This window comes from Pezoporus occidentalis, unplaced genomic scaffold (assembly GCF_034315485.1).
Source record: "Pezoporus occidentalis ecotype Australia unplaced genomic scaffold, CSIRO_AGI_Poc_V1 ctg4, whole genome shotgun sequence".
Taxonomy (NCBI): Eukaryota; Metazoa; Chordata; class Aves; order Psittaciformes; family Psittacidae; genus Pezoporus; species Pezoporus occidentalis.
Window position 1 is genome coordinate 23,877,960 of NW_026915724.1, and position 25,384 is coordinate 23,903,343.

Genomic DNA, 25,384 nt, shown 5'->3' on the forward strand with positions numbered 1-25,384 from the left:
GATCATACACAGATCTCCCTATACATTAAATCCATTTTAAGAACTTTCTCCTATTTATCTATGAAACAGACCATCAGGACACTTATGCAACCTCATGGATATGAAACCCCAGTATTGCGATGCTTGGACTATTGCTTTCACTGAAGAGATGCTTTTTTAACATGTATCTTCATATAGCCAAACTCTCTCTGGGATTCACTTTAGAGTGAAATGTAAGATCTCATATGATTTATAACTTTATCAGGGGCTAAATGTTAATACTCTTAGGCTGTCTCTAAGATTTAGAAATACTGACGTTTTTTAGACATGTTTAAACGGAGCCAGACACTGAAGAGAACTTGTAATGGTAATTTTTGTGATTAAAAGGTAAAGGAATTTATACATCTGAGGAACTGTTGTCCTCTGGCAGGTGCTGGTATATCAGGGTGTAGATTGTCTCTTCCAGAGATATCTTGGATAGGAACAAGAGTACCAGCAGTATTGGGTGTTCTCTGCATTTCTCTTTCCAGACACAGATCCATACATAGGGCTTTCTGGGCATGTGCGTAAGCCTGTGCATTTTCACTGGTTCTTGCTGTCCTCCTCCTACAAGCCTAAAATATCCCAAATTGCTGCCAGGCAAATTTTTCTGCTTGAGAGGTATTGTATAGAAATAACTTGAGAGGTGATTCTGTTATGCTTTACAAAGTTTTCCACGGGTTAGGGATATTTCTCTCCACCTGGCAAGACTCTATGATGGAAATGGATGACTGGTTTTCCTGGAGAAGTCACTGAAGGGAACACAGCTTAAGCATGTCACACTCATTTGTTATGAAGGGTGTACAGGTTGCTGGGGCACACTTTGACTCTTGATGGCTAATAGAGCAGACTTGAAATCAAGGTTCTCCTGGTTTGTTAGATTATACATAAATTATAAATACCAATTTATGGATTATAAATAGTTAATTATGGTGATTGTTAACCCTTTGCCCTTTTGATGATTTTGCAACTTTCAGGACAGGAAGCCCACGTATGTCTTCCAGGTTACTGGAAGCTGTTCTTTCCTGTATTGCTCGATGTTCCTTTGGCTTCTTGTGGCATAATCTAACATGTTTGCTAAAATCATCTTTCACTGCAGATCTGTTTCTCTGTTTTGGAACTACTCCACTGGTTCCCTTGTCTCCTGTCACATCTGGTGACCTGCAGCACAAACTGCAGGCCCTCTGTCACTGACACTTCATGGCTTGGTGCTCTGAATTCTGTGTTGGCAGATTCCTGGCTCCTTCGGGCAGATGTGCATCTTCAACTTGCAACTAGGTGAGGCAAGAAGGCAAACCAGCTGCACTAAAAAGCACATTTGAGTTTAAGGGCACATTCTTCAAGTTAGCAACTGTTACAGTTCACCGTGTTACCTGCTCCTCCCTCCTCTTTCTTCTATTCATTTTAGGGCTCCAGGTACAGCTGGGAAGGGAAAAGTCTTCAGGGTACATCACACATGGGAGTGTGGACTAAAGACGATGATCTGAATTAAGAGAAATAGGGATATTTTTTGTTTTTCTATGAGAATGGTGTGCATAAATATTTCTGTAATAATCACAACTTCAAGTGTTACATTTGTTCCCAAAAGGGCATGGCTGTGTTAGGGAAAGTGGGGGGAGGCCGGAGTTGAAGCTCAGGTGCTGTACCACAGCCCTGCATCCCGGAGCATATTCACAAAGACAGGTGGAGACCCAAGGGCAGGGGCAAACCTGACTGTTTTACACAGGCCTGCGGTACTGGCTGCAATGGACAGCATGTGCAAGTGCACACAGGCAGGGCAGCAGCCTGCCTTGGGTTCATGCCTGCTGGGCCGGGGCTAGAACTGGGTTTTCCTGTCTTGCAACATTTTTTAGAAATGTCAAAAATCTGCTCCTTTCTGCATGGGACAAAGTGTGGGTCTGCACCCCTCCTCCCCCCTCGCCGCTCCCGTCCCTACCGGAGGAGCAGGGCAGGCTCCGCTCCAGTGCGTTCACCTCAGCCGCTGCTTTCCCCCCGCAGCGCCTCGCCGCAGCAGCAGCACTACCACGGGTGCAGCGGGGCCGTTCCCGCAGAGGCGGCGGCTCCCTCACAAGCGGGGGTGATTCGGGGCTCCCCCCGCCGCCGCCGGGCCCCGGTGGGGTGGCGGCGCACATCCGCCCGGCAGGTGTCAGTGTGGGCTGCGGGGCCGGGCGGGAGCGCCGCCGCCCCTCCCCCCGCTCCCCCCCCCCCCCCCCCCCCCCCCCGCCGGCGGCCCCCGCGCCCGTCCGCCAGAGCCAGACTCTCTGCAGACAGGCGGCAGCCAGCGGAGCGGGCAGGGCGGGGGGGGAGGCGGAGAGGCTGGGGATGAGTTGGAGGCAGGCACAGTCTCAGCGCAGGGAGACAGGCTGCCGGAGACAGGCAGGGGGAGGCGGCGAGGCGCCCCGTCCGCCTCGGAGGAGGCCAGCCCCGCGCGGCAGCGAGCGGCGGGGGCCGGCGGGAGGTGAGTGCTGCCCGCCGCGGCGGGGACGGGCACGGGCGGGGGGCGCCGCGGCGGAAAGTGGCAGGGAAAGTGCCGGGAGGCCCGAGTTGGACACCTGGGAGCGTGCGGGGGGGGGGGGGGGACGGACTCCGCCAGCGCCCGCACTCCCTCCCGCGGCGGGGGTGCCCCAGCCCCCCACAGCCGCTGCCGGGGTCGGGCTGAGCGCGTCCCCCCGCGGTCGCCCCCCAGGTGCCCCGGCGGGAGCGGGGGGTGTTGCTGAGGGGCTGTCTGGCGGCAGTGGCCGGAGTGAGGGGCAGCGGTGACAGGTAGCGGCGTTCGGGGGGGCGGCCTGCCCGCCGGCAGACCCGTCGCTCGCTGCCTGCCGCTGCACCCCGCGGCCGGGGCAGGAGCAGGGACCGGCAGCACGGCGGGGAGACCCACGCAGCGGAGGCGAGCGGGGTTGCGGAGCTGCGGCGCCGGGCAGGGCGCTGGGGAGCGGGGAGCGTGCGACACGTCCTCTCCGGCTGTTCACAAGTAAATACTTCCAGCTCCGTCTGACCGCTTACCTCGCCTGGCCTCGGGATTGATGCGATACACAGCGGTGGGCAGTCCCGGTGGCGGTGCGGGGTAGATCCGTATTCTAACGGAGATGGCTGCGCGGCAGACTGCGCCCGGGTCCAAGCGGGCAACTTTTACAGGGAGGAGAAGCAGCAGCCTGGCTGCCAGGCTCACCCGCAAGTGACCTACATTTAGTGAAATGCCTTCTCTAGTTGTTTGTGTTTTAAGGAAAGTTTATCAGCAGAAGTCTGTCTTTTGCCTCTCTGTACCTGACGTCTGCCCGCATTGTTTGCGTTGAATATGCGCATCCCAAATTTGTGAATGGTGTTGCCAAGTTATCCGTCATATAGGTGGGTAGGTAGTTACGCGTAGGTTTATGAGCTGATGCTTGCTGCAGACACAGGCACACCGTTGTGGGTAGGTTTAAGTTCTCTAAAGAATAAGCAGGAAACAGGCAAAATGCAAAAGTAACTTTTGTTACGAGATCTTTACTGAACATCTAGAATGATAAAGGACTTTTTTCTTTGTCGTTCAGAACCTTTTCTGAATAGCAAACAATGGTTGTGTGAGAGAACAGAAATCTGGTGAATAATTTTATATGGTACTAGAAATAGTGTTTGGTGTTAGAAAAGTTTATAGGTCTAAAACACAGGCATCTTCTTGTCAGGAAGGAGAACTCTTCAGAGGTTTGTGTGTTCTTACAGACAAAATAATCTTGTATTAAAATATTTCTGAACTGGAAAGGTGCACCACATAACATGAAGAGTGAAACGTATGCAGTAGTGTACATCTGAGGCTAGCCGAAAAGGGAGAGAGTTTTTGCTTATGAGAAAGCCCAAGGGGCAATTACTGGTAGACACAGATGAGGTAAGACCAGAGATGCTGCTTAAGTACAGTAATCTTCCTCTCCGGAAAGTGTCTTTTGGTTTTCATCCTTCAAGCTTTGAGTATTTTGGTTATACAAAAATTTTATTGTGCCTTCCAATTTCATTCCTGTGTTAATGTTTTGGTAAATCTACTCTGTGTGATGATCCGAACTTGCTCAAATAACACATGATAGGCTCACTATCGAGTAGAATTGAATAACTGTGCATGTGCTGCACACATGTATGGTTCCACTAATGAGCATATAAATATGGCTTAGTGGTGGTAAATGGAAGGGGAAGTTTCACTGGAAAACCAGTGCATTGGTGGGGAACAATCTAATCAGCATCCACTAGTCCGTATTAGTAGATGTAGTAATGGTACTGTGAGCATCTGTAGCTGTGCTGGTGTTTTAGCATCAGGTATTAAGTTACTGTTATTTGTGAAGTGACCAGTGAGAGGACGACTTATACTGGAACATGTCAACTATATGCGGTTATGTATAGAAGTAAAAATACCTAATTTTATATAACCTGTGCTTATAGCAACATGTTTAATTCTGACTCTTTAGGTATGTGAAGATCATTGTTGCATGAACTTAAGGCATATCAGTATTCTCCAGTAAATTCAGATGCCTGTGCAGGCCTAAATGATGATAAATGTATAATGCAGAATGAGCTAACAGTGTGTGACAGTATATTTCAGGCCATTGGTTTATGTTAATTGAAACATTACAGGCACTAGGCAGCATTTGACTGATGAAGTTTGAATTTCAGTCTTCAGCATCTTAGGCTTGAGAACTTGTGGAAGTAGAAGGAAACTCAGATTCAGGACTGAGGCATAGTTGTAGTGAGTTTGGTAAGATAAAACCATTGGACAGTAGAAGAATTTAGAACTAACCTGTGCATTTATTATCTTTAAGTAGTAAGATGCTGTTTTCTCTGTGTAAGACATGAAAAGATGTGTTGTTAGTTTTCTGTGCACTGACGGTACCGTGTCTTTTGGGGGGTGGGTGGTTGTGGGAGAGAGTCGGGGAGAGAAGTTCTCTCTCCAATTTTCTTGGCCAAAATTTAGTTCTGTTTTCCACAGTTGCCTGCAGTATCCTGTCTAGTGACTGCTGCCTTACCACCAAGAGCTAGTTGCATTTCAGTGATGCTGTCTGAAATAATTTGGAATACTTTAAGGATGTGATGTGCCAGAAAGAAGTAAATGATTGTGGAAATAATAGAGAGGTATCTTAAAAGTAATTCAACTCGATATAATCTCAAAGAGAAATAAAGTGTTGGAAAGCGAGTGCATGCCCAACAGCTCTCGCATCAGCAGACATGGTTTGATGCATTTAACTTGTGAGTGATCTTGGAAAAGTTTTTTTCTGTCAGGTTTCTAATAGTTTAAAACAGCTCCTTGCAAGTGAATTGCCAGTTACAGAACGCAGATACTTCTAGGAGTTTAGGCATGAATTTTCCTGCAGATTGGTTCTGTGGTAACCGTGAAATTCTTCAATGGCACCAAGCTAGTATCAGCTGCTCGTTAGAGGCACCGATGCCAGAACAGTGGTGCATCAGTTGCTGGGAATCCAACCCTGTAGTGAAATGATTCATACATATACATTTTCTTCTCTCAGTTGACAGCTATTTTTAAGAATAGCCGTCTTGCCTAGAAGGTTGATATCTAAGCAAAGGCAGCCTAGATAGCTAAAAATTTCTTTCCCACCAAACATAATCTTACTTTTGCCAGACTTCTAATACATACGCTAAAACATTTGAATTGAATTGATTTTAATTGATTCTTGCTGCATCTCTGGTGCTAATTGGTCATTTTAAATGGATCGTGAGTTTTTGGAACTGCTTATCAGGAAGTCGGCAAGTTTTTGCACAAACCAAGATGAGTTTGAGGTAAATGTCAGCTCGAAGCACTTTCTAATAATAATCGGTAGCAATATGTAAAGGATAGCAGATTGCCTGAGCAACTTCTTGAAATGAGTGGGATTCTCTAGGTGTACAAATCTGCAGAAATGGTCTCAGAATGAAATAATGAGACATTTGTCCACTGTACTTCAACTTTTTCTATGTGCCACACAGGCAGAATATTCTAGTAAAGGAAAGATACTGATCCTTTTTTTTTCCCATTGTGTTCTTCTGAGCATTCGATTTGAAAGAGAAATCTAAGTTATTTTAGAGAGGAGTTTTATTTGCTTACTTCTGAGACTGTCAGTTGAGTAATAGCAGCTGTAAGGGGACTGCAGTCAAAAGAATGCTTGCAGGTGAATAAGTGATGACAGCATTACAGTCTGTTCTGTATTTCATGCTGGCAAAATGTCTTTGTATTCATCATCTATATTTATTTAATATATGCATTTCAGTAGCATATGCTTTGATTTAGCATATTTGGAATATGGTAGATGTAGATGAATTTTACTAAATGCTTTTTCTTATTGTTAAGCAGTGGAAATCTGCAAGTCCCTATATCACCATTCATTATCACTCAGCATAATAACGGGTAAATTTAATCTCCCTGATTAAGATTATTTTGGTCACAAGAGACAAGGGAAGGAAAATGAATCATTTTCTTGATGTTGTGCTGTGCCTGTGTTGTTCATATCTGACTTTCTTTTCTCTAAAATCCTACTACAGACAGCAGCCTGACTTTTTAAACCATGTTTGGATGATCTTGCTCTACATCAAACTTCCCTTTCAGATAGGAGACAGAAATTAAGAAGAATCTAAATGCAGTTTCTCTTCTTATTGCCAATGAAGAGCTTTCCTAGATTTGAAGTAAGTTTTCTTTGTGCCAAGTGGTTGACTTTGCTAGAATAAAATCTCTCAAGGGTATGCAGAAAGTCCTCTGGTTAATATATTGGCATTCCCAGGACCCACTAAAACTTAGGCAAGTTGCCAGACACCGCTTAATGAGGGTGCTGAGCGTCTGGCACAAATCTGCATGAAAACCAGGAAAGAAGCTGGGGGTGGAATTGCGTGTGGTGGGGAGAGGGCTGGGAAGGCGACACATCCACACCCATAATTCATGTTTAATGTCTGCATCTTGCAGAGGAACTGATCAGAAACCCTTACCGCTGGATTTTGGAAGGTCATTGGGCACAGGAGTCTGGATACTCCGCGTCGAGGTAGCTGTGTTCTCACAGGAATACATTTCATTATGAATGTAATGTATGAGTTAGGGGGGGCTAGTTTTTGAGGAGAGTGCCAGCAGAGGATGGCAAATGTTAGTGATTTTTATGATTTATTTTCTGCTAAAACTAAAAAGCATTTGAAAATGTCATTAGACAATTTAGGGGACAATGGAAGTCAGTGATTACCAGCATCCACGCACAAAGGTCGTTAAAGTTACATGGCAGGGATAAATAAACTACTGCTGTTAGAACATTTAAGCTCAGTATAAACCTGTGGTGTGTGGCTCTGCTTGATGCCACTCTGCTTATGTTTTGTGACATGTTAAGTAGAATTGCAGGTGTAATAGACTCTCTGATGGTTAGATAACTGTTAAAAAGTATGTCATAGGCTAAGCTGAGGCATTTTTCCATTAAAGTGCCATTATAAACAGAATACATTGTTTTGTGTTGAATCAAATATTTAGTCTTAAAGGTTGAAACTGATAAAGCAAACTTAGTTGTATCTGAACTGAGCATTATTTCAGACATTTAAAGCACAAACCTTTTCATCATTTTCCCCAGGTTTTAGTCTTTCCCCTACCCAGCCAAAAAAGCATTAGTCCTATGTAAATAAATTTATAAATAAACATTCTGTTGGTAGGCTTGACTGAAAATATTTTTTTAAATCCTAAATAATTCTCCTAGGAGGGAGGATTTTTTGTGCATGGCTGAATTGGAAATGTGCATGCTTGTTACTTGCTTTTCAGTATAAGTTTCAGTTATGTATTTTACAGTTTTGGGGAACTATTCTTCTCAAGAGGAATTTTACTCATTAGAATACTGGCAGCTACTTGATGTGTACTTTTTGGTGGGACTAAATTGTAATCCAGATGCTCCTATATGATTTTGTTTGGTTTCACTGAGATGATAAATGAAAATATTAAAGTCATTTGACTTTAATGATGGTTGTAGTGGAAAAAAGGGCGAGTGTGTTTTGACAGTTGTAAGGGGACCTTTGCAAAGTTTTATCTGTGTTGACACTCACTCCTAGGTGTTTACAGGACAGGGAAAACAAGTGGTGAGAGTAGTGGGCATTGTACCCACATTTTTAAGCTAGCATGTGTTTAGGATTTGTTCTAAAAAGCAGAACAGTATCTCCTAGGAAAGTTCCTCTACTCAAATGCTGCACATGAGAATGGAGTGGGTTGTTGAAGTGTCTGTAGGAATTTCATTGTGTTTCCATCTCCTAGTGCTCTTGATTTCTTCCATGCTAAACACTCCGGTACCCTTTTTGTTGAAAACTGGTAAGAAATCTGCTTCTGAAAAAAAGCCGTAGTCACAATATTGAACTTGCTATTGCTTGTAAAAGACACATTTGGAGATTTCTGTTCTTCTTGTATTTAGTTTAATTTTGTTTCTGTGTTCTGAAATTGTAAAAGATTTGGTTTTTTTTACATGTTTGTATGATAAGTACCTTGAGGTTTGAATGATTCTGTCATAATCTTTGACCACTGAATGTATTTAAGTTGTGATTTTAGAAGACAATACTGAATTCTGTTGGAGTTTGTTAGAATGAATGTTAATGCTTAATGAAGTAAAATCTAGAATCGCTCCCATGTTGAGGGAAGACTGGAAAACAGTGTTTTCTTCTGGATAAACCCTGATATTTACTCAGAATTCTAAAATAAGTGTTGACTCATCTGCTAGTGTTATCTGGCATTTGCCGGTATAAGGCTACTGTGCTTCGTCTTTAATTTTCAGCATCCAGTACTTGCAAGCATCTTCAAACAGTGCTCTATTTTTTGAACTCAACTTTCACTCTTCTTGATTTCAAAGATTATTAGAAGGAAAAAGTGTGATTTTTTTTTTTTTTTTAATTATCTCTTTATGCTGTGTAGCTGAGCCTATTATTTTGGTTTCTCATACCTGGTAACCTACGTGTTCTCCGTTTCATAGAGGGAAAGGAGGGGGCAGTCTGTGACTAAGATATGAAGCAATCTCTTTAACAACCTCCTTCTTCCACTGAGACTTTCATGAAATTTTTACTGTGTGTTAATTAAGAGTGATCCATTATTACTTTGGACTTGTAAACACCTTTAAACATTCCATTAGGTGTTAATGACACATGAAGCAAGAATTACTATGAATTTGTTAGTCCTCTATCTAGTAGGGATTCACTTTATGTAATTGCCTAAATGTAGCAGTGTTTCTTAACTGTTGGGGGTAAATGGTATTGCTTCATTTTTTGCTTTTGCTTAACCATTAGTTACTGAGTGAAGTGATGCTAATTCATAGAGCATATTTTGGCCTGTATTATATAGAATTTCAACTGGATGTTTACCGTGGTTTGCTTGGGATTTTCATCAGACAAAGGTGAGTTGCTTGCCTTCTACCCTGTGGGTCAGGGCATAGCAGAAGGTATGGGAGAGAAGATGTGAGGAACGCTTATAAATAGCCTAACTTAATCTCCATAGCTGTTGAACTGGCATCTTCTGCGAAATACCAAATTGGAGTGTGTTCTTCTTTTTATAATTTTACCTTAATGGATGACTGGTTTTGTAGGTTTTGCTTAACTGGTGTTAAGCAAAATGAAATGGAGTGTTTGTAAAAGTACGTGCAGATAAGACACAGCACTCCTAAATTAAAGATTGCACCTGGTCATACAAAAGCTAGACTTGGCCTGACTGATAGCCTCCATTGGCCAGTGCAGCTCATGTGTAGGTGTTTTGTTTCACAAAAGCTTTGTGTTGACTATGATTTCTCACCAAACTTGTATGGGTAGTGGAATTGAATATTTCAACCAGGGATGTTTTCCATATGTGTGATCCTTTCGCATTCCTCTTACTGTTTTAATAGCCTTCATAACAGGTTTCTAGAAACAGCACATTTGAGATTAATTTTTTTGCAAGTACCCAGTTTTTGCTTAAAATGGCTTAACTTTAGAGTTACCCTTATTTAATTGGGAAGCCTACATGTGATCCATCTATCCAATCAAAGCAGCTTGCACATTGTTGAATACAGGTAGTGTTTGGTGCCTGCTTTCATATAGCTTATAATAATATTTTTTTTAAAGCTGCCATCTGTTGATGAACAGAAATATTGCCAGTGTTTGTCAAATGTGTGCTTTATCTGACCTGTTCTACTTAGCACCTTATGGCAAAGCTTTCTCATCAAAGCATTTTACAAATATCTTTATTCTTACAGCGCCTTATTAGATTGATAGCAACAGTGGTATCACTTTTTAGTACAGGGATTAATGTCCCAAGGATTAGGGGGATAAACATCTCTTTAGTTGCAAGAGGAGGCCACCTACAGTGGGCACAGGGATGAGGATTCTAACCCACAGCTGTAGGTGAACATTACTGTTCTGACCTAATGATCCTTGCAGCCTTTTGATGAAAATGACTGGAATAGTATAAAGATTCTACAGTAGAAAGCTCCAGTAATCTATGACAGCAGGGTTGGAACTAGATGATCTTAAGGTGCTTTCCAACCCTAACCATTCTATGGTTCTCTGCAGGTTGGTCTTTTTTTCCTAGGTGGTGTCTGGGCAAGTAGCTAAATTTCAGGGAAAAAGTATCATAGTGCTGATGTGTGTTAGTGATGATAATGAATAGTAATGAGTTAAGAAGCATTTAGTTCATGAGTTTTTTTTCAATTTTGTTTGAAATTACCTAAAAACATAGCAAACCAAGAGGAATTAAAAGAAATATAGAGAGGAAGAAGAGGGCCTCTATGGATTGTAGAGTGGGAGTTAGTGGTGTAGGATATTCTGAAAGTGTCTTTTGAAAGGAGTTCTTCAGTTGAATATGCAACCATCCACAGTCTGTCTTTTCCCATTCCTTGTTTTCCCCTGGTTGTTGTTAGAGGTTGGAGATAAAAGCCTTTAATCATGTCTACATGGGGACACCAAAGCAAATCACTTGAAGTGTTGAGTCAAGATGTATATGTTAAAGTATGTTAAACTAGTGTGTGAATGCTGTGTTGAATGTGGAGCAGCCTTATATATTTAGCTTGAATCAATCAATGGTAATTTTACATTTGAATGAGAACATTATTCAGAACATAAGTTAAATTACAGTGATCTAAACCCGTCTGTATATAAATGAGAGACTCTTGTCTTAGGTGTTTACCATGCTTTAACTTCAGTGCCTTATACCCTACCTGATTGATCTCAACTGTCCTCCATGTCCCTTGCTATTGATCAGTTTTCATGGTGCTGCTCTTAAGAGGCATCTTAGATGGAGCTAGTTGCAAACTTTCAAGTGAACGTAATTTAATCAGGAAATGGGAGTTCATTGAACTTGGGATGTTTCACTGCAAATGATTTAGATGTGACAGACTCGCTGAAATCAGATAAGGAACAACCTGTCTTTGATTCCTGGTGAACTGTGATTTGGCCAGAGGCCTAGTGTTTTCAGGGTCCTCGGCATGGAGCTGGACTGCCAAGGATTGCACTTTGTGACCAGGGACACTGTGTTTCTAGGGACATCTGGTTTCCTTGAACAGCCTGCATGAGAAGTCTTCTGCAAAGTCTGATGAAATCCCTGTAGATCACCTCAGATTTGGGGGCCTGGAATGATCTTCTCTATCTGCATATTGAAACTGTTAGTCCGCTGAAGAGTAGAAATGAGGGAAAAAAAAAATCTGTTCTATTTGACAGTTGTAAAACTGAGGCCTTCAGTTGGTAGAAAATGAGATTTTTTTTTTGCGTTTCTCTGCTTTGAGATTAATTAATAACATTGGAAAATTATCTTGCAGCCCAGAAACTGGCTAGGTCTGATCTGAGCTGTGTTTCATTATGCTTTCATTCATGACAATGAATATCTCTTTTCCCCTTTCTTTTCAATCTGAAGTTCACCCGAAGGAGTATCCTGGGGGAGCCAAAGCCTCTGTTGCCAGAAGGCTTTAATTTGCCCTGTCATGTCAGCCCTGACCACAGAGGTGTGCAAGTTGCACTTCCCTATGTCTTGCATAGGAAAATTTACATAAAAGCAAGATTATAGTGAAGCTTTTATATTCCAGCAGGTTAAAGTGAATGGTGGAGCCTATATTCTTCAGGGTTCTGCGAAAGAAGTGAGATAATTGTCATCTTTTTGCTGGTTTTGTCCAGCTGAACTTTTCTCCCAGGACAGTTGTATTACAGAGAAAAGGAACTGTCCAGTTAAAGTACTTGCAAATGCAGTGTACATAGCTGGAAATTCTGTTCTACCTATGCCCTTTTTTACGTGACCCTTTCAAAACTGAGATTTTTACCTGGACGTTCCTGTTGAGGTCCATGATGTGATGGAGGTAGGGATTATATTATTTCTTTAAAGAGGAAAAGGATACCTGTGTCTTTTTATTTATAAACATTCTATTATATAGGATGATTCAAAGATTGTTTTATTCTCCCTATAAGCAAAACCTTCTGAACTTTCAATTGGTCAAGAAGATAAAGCCACGCTAAAAGCTCTGACTGAAAGCTTGGGAACAGATCTGATACCAAAACCACAGTTGTCCTTTTAGAAAATGAAGAGAGAAATGAGTTGCGATATATTAGCTGCTGTACATTTAGCTGATGCTTCCAAGATGTTTGCATACTTGTTATGTTTATGGCCACTGCAGTGGAGGCAGATAAATTTTAGTAACTTAAGTATTTCCCTGACTCGTGAATGTACAGAATTCCTAATATATTTCTGGGGTCAGAGCGTGCTTGTTTTTGAAATGGAGAAGTTTTGTCACAGGCTTATGAGAGTTGTGACTTTTTTTAGTTTACATGGTATAATAGATACTAGAGACAAGAGAAAATATATAGTAAGTCATCATCCTGGGCGCTGGAGTCTTAGGTTTGGATGAAGAAGACTAAAATTCCTATTGGATCCTAAGGATATTCTCTTTGCGCAGGGTAAAAACATCGAAAGAATACTTTTTTCCTGTTTCTGAGCTTGGTGTTTGGAATATAACATAGTCCCCTTGTATGTGAGAGATTCTCAGGTGTCTCTGGCACCTACCAAAAGGCAAATGCTGCATGCAACTGATTCTTATCATCTCCCATAGATTTCTGCTAGCTTTTCTGTTGCTTCTGTAGCTAGACTTCTCTCTCTTTCTTTCATCGGTAGTTCTTTAGGTGCAGACATTTCAGAGACGTCATGTCTCTGTAATGTCTAAGTGGTTTCCTCTTCTTTCCTTTCCTCTTCCAACCCAATCAAGAAATTCCAGATGGAAGCTCTTCGGTGTCAGTAACAGCTGCACAGCAGATAATGTTTTGCATCCTTAGAGCTGTAATAGCTGTAACTCCATATACGTACTAATGATATACATTTACGTTAAGGATTTTCTTAGGTTTCTTCAAGGCTCTTCTAATCACCCTTGATAAAGCATTTCTGTACCTGGTTAGAAGTAGCTTCTTTCAACAGAAAGAATTTGAGGTATTCTGTTGTACACTTGAATTTGAGGAAGTCTGAATATTTCAGAGTCCTCTGTTGTGATTCAAAAAATGTGCTCCTTTCTTTCTTCTCTGAGGTTTATAATAAGGTGTCAGCAGTGATCTAGTCCATCTGGGAACTTGCATCAATGCTTGGGAAAGCCATATGTGTCTGCCTCAAACAAGGCTATAGAAAAGCGTTCCACTAGCAACCAAGATGTCATCCATCTGCTAGACAATCCTGTAGCTAGTTAGCTTAATGACGTATTTATTTGACTAGATGTTTCTGCATAGCAGGCTCCAGCTTTCCTCCCTGTTCAAATTAATACCAAAATGTCCGTGCTCTGGAGAAAAAAAACTCTGCTCATTCTGGAGAATGTCAGGAAGTTTGTGGCTTGATGGGTTTGATCTGTTTATCTACTCCAGGATGTTGCACTCCCAAATTCTAAGTGAGCACATTATTAGGAGATTGCTCCAGCCTTCCTGTGCGGGGAGCCCTGTCCATGCAGTGCAGGTGTCTGGGTGGCACAGGGATCAACAGACTAGACGCAAGACCTGGGTGACCTTAGATGCATGTAGAAATCCAGTCATGCTGTTACTACTTTAGGGTATTATTTTAGCATATGCAGTTGTGTGAGGATTTCCTCCTGCAGCAGTCAGAGATCGAATTGTCATATAAACATTTTTCCCAGCTACATGGAATAAACCAGGTGATTATTTCACTTAGTGGCTTTAAGAGAAATGTTTATTCAAGGTTAAGGGGTTCACAGTCTTCAGTATGCATGTTCTATATACTTGTATTCTCAGATGGCCCTGCAAAGTCAGAGCTCCAGCAAAAATGTACTGTGGGAAGAGGAGCCCTGTAAACTTCAGATACTGTTTGTTCTCACTGTGGTAGTGAAAAGCACATCAGGACTGACTCTTGTCGATATTTTTTTCTCCAGATGCTCTATCATTTGTGGTCCACATAGGCCAAGTCACTGCTGCAGATTCTAGGCTGATTTCTAATCTGTCTGTGAGTCAGAGTTGAGTTGAGAAGGAGGCAAAACAACAGGAGAAATGCAAATCTAGATGAATAAAATGTTTTATGCTAATGGCAGTTGCATTAATCTGTGTTGAGGTAATCTGGTGAATTTAATGTGGAAAAATGCATATGTTTATTCAGACAAACCCACTATACAGTTGGGTCCATCAGTAAATCTTCATTCATATCTTGCAATGGAGTTTGCATGCACAGTGGGAATTGAGAGTTTTTTCTAAATACAGCTGTTTGTATTGACTGGAGCCAACATGGTTCTATTAAGTTTGGTAAATTTTACCTGACAGTCATTGTTTAAAAATGTGTGGACATGAAACAAAAGCAATGCTTAGTGAACTTCCAAGAAAAAATTAATCTCTGTGGGCCCTAAATAGGGCACAGAAAAAAATTGTTTCTTTGCTGTACACTAGAGGCCTCTCTTCTTACAGGTGTGAATGGGGTTTTTTGTGTGTGGGCATAGTAGCAGCTCTAAGATGAAAAAGTATGTAAAAATAAAATCGGGACAATTCCATGGAGCAGTGTAGAGTTGGTGAAGCAAAACAGAGATCTGAAAGGTGAACTGTACTCACTCTTGCTTCATCTGCTAGTAAGATAATCATAGAATAATTCAGATCAGAAGGAACTTTCTAGAGTTCATCTAGTCCAACCAGCAGTAATAGGCCCAGGGCTTTTCTGAGGAAATCGTTTTGAAACTAGAAATTTGTTATTTCAGTCTTCATTGTCAAAACTCAGGTTTGTTTTTTGTTTGTTTTTTTTTTTTTTTCCGGATGCTTTGAGTTGCTTGTGTTTGGACAGAAGCGCGGTAAAGGTCAAGGGGAAGAAAATAAAGTATGAAAAAAGAGGACCTTAATTCTAAAGATTCTGAGTAAGTGCCAAGAAAGAGCAGAGTTGACATGAACTCTTACTGCAAGTGGGAGTTGCCATCTTGTGAGTAGCTGGAAGCTGTTGCATCTGTTTAAAGTAATCAACATTGGTTTATTTCCTTGAGATGTTCTCTTCTAAGTGTTGTCTGTACAATTAATAAAGAATCTTGGAGTTTACTTTCTGAGAAGGGAAGCAGCTGCTAAGAATGTATCTGGTTTTGTTTGTATTCCTTTTGCCACAGGGCTACTGTCTATTGTTAAATAAAACACAATCAAAGAATCTGTTCCAAGTCATAAGAACATAGAAGACCTCTTAGAGGTAACTCCAATGGGTCAGAGTACATTGAGTAAGCTTTTAGTGACAAAGGGATTTTACATCTTGCTGGAAAGCTTCCTGTATGAAAACTTGATTGTTTTAAAACAGAATGATAAAAGTATTTTTGCACTTTTGCACAAAAATTGCATTCATAGTGGATCAGTGCATTCTGTAGTCTTGTATGATACCATGCAAAATAAATGAAAAAATAATTTAGACTGAAAAGTTATAATGTTACAAAATATTGTAAAATTCCTACTTTATAAAATGCTTATTTCAGCTTCTATTTCATGATTAGTGTCAGCAAAATGAGACTTTACTAGAAATATTTGCATTGGACCTTCTGATGGAAAAGAGATCCACAGGAGTATGTCCAACAAGAAGAACTGAAAACTTCTTGTTTGGGAGCTTTGTTTTGTATTATTTAGTTACATTTATTTGTTTGGGGGTTGGTGTTTTTTGTTTGGTGGGGTTTTTTTTTGGTTTGTTTTTTAAGCTCCTTTACTTTGCATTTCCACTGCAAATTTGGAACTTGATTAGGGAGATTACTAAAACTCTGTTGTTCTGAGGCCTCATTCTGTTGTTGTTTTATTCTTCTTCATGTTGGTTTCACTGTGTAAAGGTGCATATTATATAGAAGATGACTTATCTTCCTGATTGGCCTAAGCTATTAAATACGGATTGTCAGACTTGATAGCTAGCAATATTAATCTTCTTTTCTTCATTTCTTACATATACAGGCACTATGCAAGATCCTAATTTTTTGTGTGGGTTTTTTCTCTCCTACTGCCTTTTTTCCAGTTTTGTTTACGTGCTGTTAATCCTATATAGTTCCACTGTTCCTACAAATGGAAGAAGAGTTATACAGAAACCTAATCATTTTGGACCCATTTTATGTGTCTGTTCACTTTAAATTGAGGCTAATAATAAACTGAGATTATTAATTTGCTTCTGAAGGGCATAATTGGCTATATCAAGTCTTTTCCCATTAGCCAAGTGTTTTCCTTCTTCTAGCACTTCATATGTGTTGATGCATATATGATTTTCCTGTCATTAAGTGTTCTTGTCCAGCTATGCAGAAGTGTTGTGTTACAAAAGATTACGTGCTTGACTTCTGCTGAAGTAATTAACATAAAATTGGACTGTCTTCTCTGATTTAGTTTATGTGTACTAAGATAGCTTTGTAACATATGCTGACTGAAGAATAAAGGGGATACAGGATGTTGGTACATCTTCCTGGAGTAATTTCTGGAATGCTGTTGCTTGGGTCTCACAGTGATAGTTTGTCTTTGTACTTGGATATTAAAAACAGTTAAAAAAAAACCCCAAACAACAAAAGGGATGCATACAAATATTTGACTTCAAAAAGTCCTTGTGCTTAATGCTGAGTGTTTTCTGTTTGGCACTATTTTGTGTTATAATCTTTATGCTACCTAAGTTACAAGAAAAAGGCTTAGAAAATAAAAGAAAAAGAGGAATGTCTTTGACTCTCACCTTGGAAATTTCTTCTGTGAGCTTGAATGTGCAGTAGGCTTGAATGATATAAGAGCCAACAGGTTATTTCAACATTAGTCAATGTGGGCTAGACATTGAATATACAGTTAGGGATGCACACAGTGTCTTTAACTCCAGTAGTGGAACAACCTATAGTCAGTTATCAAGTTGCAGTCTGACCCACTAGAAATGGTAAGCAATACGAAAACACTCACTTTGTTTTTAAGTACTTGCTCTTTAGGTCTGCCAAGCAATTAGCCACCTTTTTGCTTTCTGTTTATCTGTGTGATTGCTGACAGTTTCTTTTCGTTCAAGGTTTTTCATATCAAAGTAAATTACATGCACATCACTTTTACAGTCAAAACCTTATGTGCCGCTGGATAAACAAGTCATGTTGTAATCCGATATGTCTGTTTTCACCAAAACTATGTCAGAATGTAAACCCACCAGACTGATAAAAGTGGCAGGAGTATCATTGTGCAATCTCCTGTGCACTGTTTTGTGCCTGTGCTGTGAGCACTGTATTCTCTGTGTGGTGTCAAATTGTCCTGCAAAGAGCTGACCATGAAATACTAATTTTTTTTTGCATTTTTTTTAACTAAGCACAGTAGTTGAGAACTTATTAGCTTGTCTGAAAACGTCATTTTGTCTGTTAATCTTCAATAAATTAAAAATTATAGCTGTTTTTTATCTTATTTTTAGTTAGCCTATAAAAGGTAAATAGTACAAATACAGTGCACCCATATAATTGAAAGTTACAGAAAAACAGGTTAGAGCAATATGGATAACTCAAAACCCAAACATGCTTATAATGCATCTAAATACATCAGTTAGCTTTACAAACATGTTTTCCTTGGTCTGGAGCCTTTAAAATGAAGGTAACATATAGGAAACTTGAAAGTTCATGAATGTTTGAAATCCAGTATGAACTAGAGCAAGGACTTAAAAAAAAGGCAAACGAAACAGCCCGACATGAAGTATATATTGCAGAGGCTTGTAATAACTTTGTAAAAAAAAATCAGTTATTCTTTTTCTTCTCTTTGCATGAGCAGCTGTTAGATTCGTGACATCTCAAGTGTTCAAGGAAGGAACAAGCCTCCATTTCCTGTGTTATTTTACGTCCTCATGCTCCATACGTTATTTAATTAAACTGGCTGGTGTAGAGGGCCATCTGCCACCCAGAACCACCAGGATGACTTCTAGGCCTTCTTGTTGCTATTTTTATTCTTCCTCTAACTGCTGTTCAGATTGTTTTTCCATTTCCACAAACTCTGGGAATTTTAGCGAAGTAAGAGTTTCCTGGGTGCCAGGTCTGGACTTGACTTTGTGAGTATTCAAGTAGCCTTCTTGAGTTGGGTCACTTTGGACTCTGTGGCATGTAGAGCTCATGTCAGCCTCTAATACAAGAGACCTTGCCAAGGTGGCAGAGAAGTGGCAGACTTTGCCACCTGTTTGCCACCAACTTTGCTCTCAGTTTCATTGAAGGCTGCAAGGGGGACACACACAAGTTTCAGGGGGACAGTCCTGTGTATTTCACTGGAAGACATTAGTCTGGTCCTGTGGTTTGGATTCTGTATTTAAGAGAAAAACCAACCAACCCAGAACAACCAGAAGTCCCCAACAGCCTCTTCCTGACCCAAACTTCAAGTTGTCATGGAAACAGGGAAAGCAGAAGAGGTGGAAATGTGTCTATAAACCAACACGCAGTGGTGTGTTTTTGTTCATCACTGCTTTTCTAGGTTTTTTAGTTTAATGTTTTATAAAACCTGGTTTTCTTCCCTCCCCAGTTCTGCTCAACTTACTGGATGGTTGGGCATAAATTAAGTATTTCCTATATGTGGTTTTTGGGAAAGCACATTTACTGGTCCCAACTCTGCAGGAGTCCTGTACTGCTGTTGATGGCTGTCTGTGCTCACTGTTCACAAGCGAGATTATAACTAAGAAAATATGTTGACTGCTCTCTAGACAGATTCTTCTTTTATACCTAAGTCTGTGTTCATAGCAGAAAGTGTGGGATATACTCCAATTTGTACTTCTGCTCATGGCTGTGAGTGAAAACGTCTTCATGTTTTAAGCTATTACATGTTGTGTCTGTGCAAGTGTAGGTCCTCTTGATGTGAGGAAGGTTACTGAACACATCGAAATTTGCTTCCCATAAAGTGTTGGGAATGCTTATCTTGGTATTTTATGTTTTGGGGTGTATATGTAAGGGGAAAACAAAGTCTGCTTTAAGTTAAGGTTAGTAGACTGCATGGAAGGATCCCAGCAGCTAGAAAGTCTTTTGAATGTGGCTCTTTGAAAGAGAAGTGGTAGCAAAATGATTTTAGCAGTGTGCACAAATTTGTGGTGATTTTCTTATATTTGTTATGCCAGATATAGGAAAAGATGGTTAGTAGAAAAAGACTTTGAGTAGAAAAGATTCTTCTTTTCTAAAACCAGGACCACAAGGGTATTAATACAGTGTGATAATACTGCTTACTACTTATGCTTAAGAATCAATGTATTTTGAGCATCTAAGAGCTTTGTTTCATTGTTAGGGATCAAAAATTGCAATGTCAAATGCTGACATTTTTCAATTTTTATATGATGCTTACAATGTATTATCAAAGATACTGAGAAATGCACTCTTTTAGCTGAAGTAAATAAATAACTAAATAAATCTTATCGAAGTCTTAGTATGAAACGATGACTGAAAACAACTCAGGCAACTGTGACCTTCCGTCATGGTGTGTAGGGCTCAAACTTTGTTTGGAAGTAAATATGGAAACTTAATCTATTCAGATGTTTCTTTTCCTTTATCAGTGTTTAATGCAAACAAAATGGTTAGTTTAGACGTCATAGGGGTTACTTTGCCACATCTTAAAAATAACCTGTGAGATAGAATTAAAACATAGTATTTAAATAGGAGAGTCCAAGATAATTAAGAGGATTTAAATTTGAGAAATGGGTGCCTGATGCTTTGACTGAGTGAGGAGCTGTTCCAACATAGGGATGCAGGCAACAATGCTTGCATCCCTGAAAACGGAAGCTTGACAAAAATGCCTGTTGTTCAAGAGAACTGCTTCCAATTTGCTGAACACCTTCCCCACATGTCCCTCAGTATGGCATACTGAGGAGGTTATTTGTACATCGATGTTCTTTTCTTCTCTTCCCTACTTGCCATTCCTTCTCCACTTTGTTTTGCTGCCAGTGAGCTATTCTGGTTTCCTGCAGACTGAGCTAACGAGAGCTAATAGTGACACTTTCCAGGTAGCTTATTGCTATCTGTTTTTGCAACAGAATAAATGTTCTGACTAAATACTGTGCATTTTATGAGGCATGCCATGAAGGGGGAAAGATTGCACCTGAGGTTGGGGTTTTGGGTAAAGCTGCTTTCCCAAAGTTAATGTAAGCATGTATTTAGAGAGGCAAGGTGATGAAAAGGAAGATGATGACTGTGTGGTGGGGGGGTGTATGTGCATGGATATATAGATTATATATAAAGGAAAAAATCAATCACATGGGTCTTTAAAATGAAGTGACTAATGATAACTGACTAAATTCTTTGGAGTATTTCATGCACAGTTACTGGTGAGTCTCCTTCCCTCTGTCCTTTTCTGTTCTCCTATGTTGAATGAACACCACTAGGGTGGGAAAAATGCTTTGTGTAGACTGTTGTTTCAATCTATGGCTCACCTAAACTTGAAGATGGTTGGAAAGAGGGAGCAGGTTACATTGCTCCCTTCCAAGGAGCTGTGTGCTTTTTGTCTGGATACATGAGAACAGTTACATAGTGAAGAATCTGAGTCTGGGACCATAAAGAGGGTATCCACGGTATTTTGTTATGTTGGTCTACTGTGTGGTTTGGGTTATTTTAATACAAAAAAACTTGAAGAGAAAAATAATGTAAGGAAATCGATGTAATCCTAAGGAACTTGGTTTTATGAAAAACTAAACTGCATATTGTCAGGCTTTCCCAGTGATGACTTGTGGATATATAAGAACCTTGTGAGTTACACCTTCTTGGGTGTGACTCATATGCATTATGTTTATTGCTGACATGCTTACATCACGTAGTCAAAAAAATATGACTAGGTGTCCATTCACTTTCTCACACAATATGAGGCTTGACCTAATTTCTGGGAGCGCGTTCCTTTTTTTTCCTGCATTGCTGCATGGGATATTTCAGTAGCTACCTGCTGTGTTCCTTCGAGTTCCATTTCTGTGGTAATACAAATTCATTGCACTATGATGTTTTCTGGGGTGTTTCTGTCATACCCTAAAATACCTCTAATACGTAAAATCCACTTTACTGCAGCATACATTCATAGCATACTCTGCTTCTGAGTGGCCAATGTAGTAGCACACTGTACAAAAGCCAAGTACAGCAACAGATCTTGTGTATGGTGGTCTGGGCCTTGAATCCTTCAGTTTCTACCAGGTGGATGTGATCTTTTAGAAATACCCAGTCTCCTTGTGTTAGATTGCCATTGTTCTGGTGACAGCTGGAGCCAGGAGATACTCTTTATTTCCTGGCTATAGACAAGGCCAGTCTGGTGAACTTTTGATATTGAATGTGACATTTTGCTTACAGTTAAAGTGTTTTGTAGAAGTGGAAACTGTTGTCTTGACAACTAAACTGGCTAATAATAGATAACTAAAGAAACCACGAGTCCAAGTGTATCATAATTCTTAAAAATTCAAACTTACCCTTGAGTTTCAGAGCTGATCTCAAGACAAGTGTGTTTGTGTTTTAGATCTGTAGCATGAAGAGCTCAGACTTCACTGTGACACAGTAGTTTTACAACAGAGTTCATCTGTATCTATTTTAGATGTTTGTTTTTTTTTTCTGTAATAAAATGTGTTTTCTGTGTTAGTTTTCTGAAAAGGTGACTGTTTATTTGCACTGCAATGGGTTTTCCTTAAATTAGAATAATTTTAGATTTCAGGCATTTGTTGCAGTTTGATTGGGAATTATCATGTCAATACGACATACTATGTGTGCTTCAGAAGAACCCTGCCTTTGCTTGGAGAGCCAAGTAATAGATTCATTGGGATTTCCTCCACTAGAAGATTAATAATGTCCTTTTGCTCCTCCCCTTACTCCCTTAACCATTTAAAAAGGTGAATTTCCAATATGATTTGTTTTGTGGTTGAGAGTTAATAGAAGTAGTGGCATGTAATCTGACAGTTGGTAGCACTGGAAAAAACTGTTTTCTCCTTCATCCATTTAGTTTTTACTATTTAACTTCATATATTTCAGTGGGCCCATTCTAGTTCTGTTTGAGATGAAAGGTACATACTCAGTGTTTATTAGGTAGCACTTAGTGTACAGTGGCAAGTGCTTATATACTACAGCAATATGAACAATATTCAAACTTTAATGAAATAGAATATTAAACTTTTATCTATGTTTCCCCCCTTGTTTCCCCCCCTCTTTTCTTCCCACCTTTTCTCCCCTTCCACCCCTCCCTTTTTTTCCCCCGAGAAGAGGCAGACAGCTCCCCAGCATTTCTGCTGTGTTAATACTTCTTCCCAGCATAGGGTGTGAATAAACCTCAAAACATGGAACTTAAATTCTGATCCTCGTTCTGAGGAGAAACAGCAGTTCTGGCTGTCCTGGGTTCAGCAGTAGCCGTCAGCAGGAGACGGAGCAGGTCAAAGCTCCCGTGCCGGTCAGTAGTGGGATCGCGCCTGTGAATAGCCACTGCAGCGCACCCTGGGCAACACAGAGACGCAGGGTCCATGTATATACATATCTATATATGATGCATATAGGTATATACATATACACACATCAGATGCATGTATGTACATATATATACACATATACACCTGTCATTATCTCAACCCTTCGTGCCCCCCATTTGGCTCCAAAAGGAACTGTCGTGGTTTAAGCCCAGCCATAAATCAGAACCACACAGTCTCTGTCTTACTCCCCCCTTCCCCCACCCCCGCTCCCAGAGGGATGGGGAGGAGAATTGAAAGAATGTAACTCCCACGGGTTGAGATAAGAACAGTCCAGTAACTAAGGTACAACACAAACCACTGCTGCTACCACCAACAATGATAATGATAAGGGAAATAACCAGGGAAGAGGATACAACCACTCACCACCTGCCGCCTGATACCCAGCCCGCCCCGACCAGTGATCTAGCCCTTCCAGGTAACTGCCCCCAGTTCTACATCCTGGGCATGACGTGCTGTGGTATGGAATACCTTTTTGGTTAGTCTGGGTCAGGTGTCCTCTCTCTGCTTCCTCACAGCTTCCCCTCTTCCCTGGCAGAGCATGAGACTCAGAAGGTCCTTGGTCAGAGTAGACATTACTGATAAACAACTAAAAACATCGGTGTTATCAGTGCTGTTCCCAGGCTGAGAGTCAAAACCACAGCACTGCAGCAACTACTCAGAAGGAGAAAAATGACTGCTACTGCTGAACCCAGGACACTGGCTCAGCATTAGGTTGTTCCACTGGGATAAAGTGCTTTAGAGGAGCATGAAGAATTTGTATCAGAAATTACATATAAATGTCATGTTCAGTTATGGCACAGAAAACCAGGAAGAGTCTGAGTTATCTCCAGAACGTTTCTGGAGTGGAGAGAAAGAGCTGCTAAACAACAGTGAAGACATCCTCTATAGTCAGGGCCTCTGTGGGACTGCATTTTGGAGTGGGAGTTAGTGTAAATGAGTTTGGACAAGCTCACTTATTGTGGTTCCATCTGTGGTTTTAAAAGAGTTTTAACAGTGGGATCTATTTTTTTAAGTATTTATGAAAGAACATTGTATTTAAAATCACATATGCTGGTAACATGACTACTGGAACTGTGAAAGATCTGCTTGGACAGAGGCCCTTTTATTACAGAATGCCTTTTTTCAGATATACATTGTTCCTCTACCACGTAACGCTGGAGATGATTGGGGTGTGATCTGACACACTACCGGTGTTTGCCTCAGACTAGAAGCCCCCTTGCTGTCCATTCCTGTTTTCATTCTGTTGCCTTGAATATCTGATTTATGCCTTGGATGCATCTGGTAACCCCTTTGTTTGTGGTTTGCTCTGCTGAACCTTGAAGGGAAGACTCTTCGGTAAAACTGCTGATATCCAGAGAAGTATCCCAAAGGCATACTGGTGTCAATTTTCTAATCTATAGCAATGTGAATAATCACTGCAGATAATTTTACATAAAATTGCAGAGATGGGAGGTGCTTTGGGGGTTTGCTACTCAGACTGTGATGTCCTCTCATTTAAAGTCATGGTAGAAAGGTAACAGTTTTCCTCATATTGTCTTGAAATGTGTATCTTAAATTTGGCGATGTTAATGAAGAGAAAGCAAGTAGTCAAGACTGTTAAGCTGATGATAACAGGTAGAGGTTTTCTTTTACTTCTGGAGGATAACCTTAAGGTTACATACTCCCCCTGTCTCTTACACCTTGAAGTGTTAGACTTCTGTCAGTTGCTCTTGCTTTTCACTGTATGGACATTGGCATTTCTGTTACTTCTGAGATGGAGTCGGAGCTCTGTCCTTTGGCTGCCTTCTTTGAACACTGACTGCCATGCTGAGAATCTCTCTTGAGAAAGTCTTATGGGAGAGATTCCTCTCAAATTTGGGTTTAATCAGGAAAGAAGAGAGTGGTGTGTTTGCCTGTTCTTCTCTTTGAATGGCTGCAAAACAGGACAGCCTTCCACAGAAGTTAGAGGAACTGTCTCTATCTTGAATAGAACTTTTCATCTTTGTTTTTTATAGGTGACTGTTTTTTGGACTGTCATGATACATAAGACCTTAGTGTCTTAAAAAAGATAACTAAGTTGTATGGAAAGAGAATTTAAGTCTTCTGGTTTATGCTTAATTCTTTAGTTTGTATGACTTCATGACTAGTATCAATCATGTTTGAGAGAATGCTTTTCAGATAAAAAGTGGTTATAATAATAACCTGCATAAAACACTTTCTAGTGACCTTCAGGAGCAAAAAAAATGCAAAAAAATAACACTATATTAAATATAAATCAGTATAAAGTGAAAATACGTGCTCAAATTATAGCAGACTGATCATCTGTAGCTGAGGTTGTCTGTTAGGCGAGGCTATTTCAGTTGTTTGTAACATTCTCAAAATGTGGGCCACTGGAGCTGAAATCTTCCCACTGATTACCAGCTTTGGACTGATTCTTTTGGGTTGGAAAGTATTTCAGATGCAACAAATCAGGTGAAGTACTTCTGAGCATGAATTTAGGAAAGAAAATGGTCAGTCTTGTCTTAGTAAGAAGGTCTTGTCCGTTTGCTACAGTCCCTCTTAGAGGGAAGA

At 40.6% G+C, this 25,384-nt stretch overlaps 1 protein-coding gene across 2 annotated transcripts in view; it reads left to right on the top strand.

The window, feature by feature from the left end:
• Window positions 1–2,318: 2,318 nt before the first annotated feature.
• Window positions 2,319–25,384, top strand: part of LDLRAD4 (low density lipoprotein receptor class A domain containing 4) — a 283,536-nt gene continuing 260,470 nt past the window's right edge. The window contains exon 1 of one of the 2 annotated variants that reach the window (XM_062633058.1): window positions 2,319–2,476. The gene's annotated coding sequence lies outside the window, so the exon portion shown is untranslated. The remainder of the gene's footprint in view (window positions 2,477–25,384) is intronic. The other variant, XM_062633057.1, reaches the window with a different exon arrangement.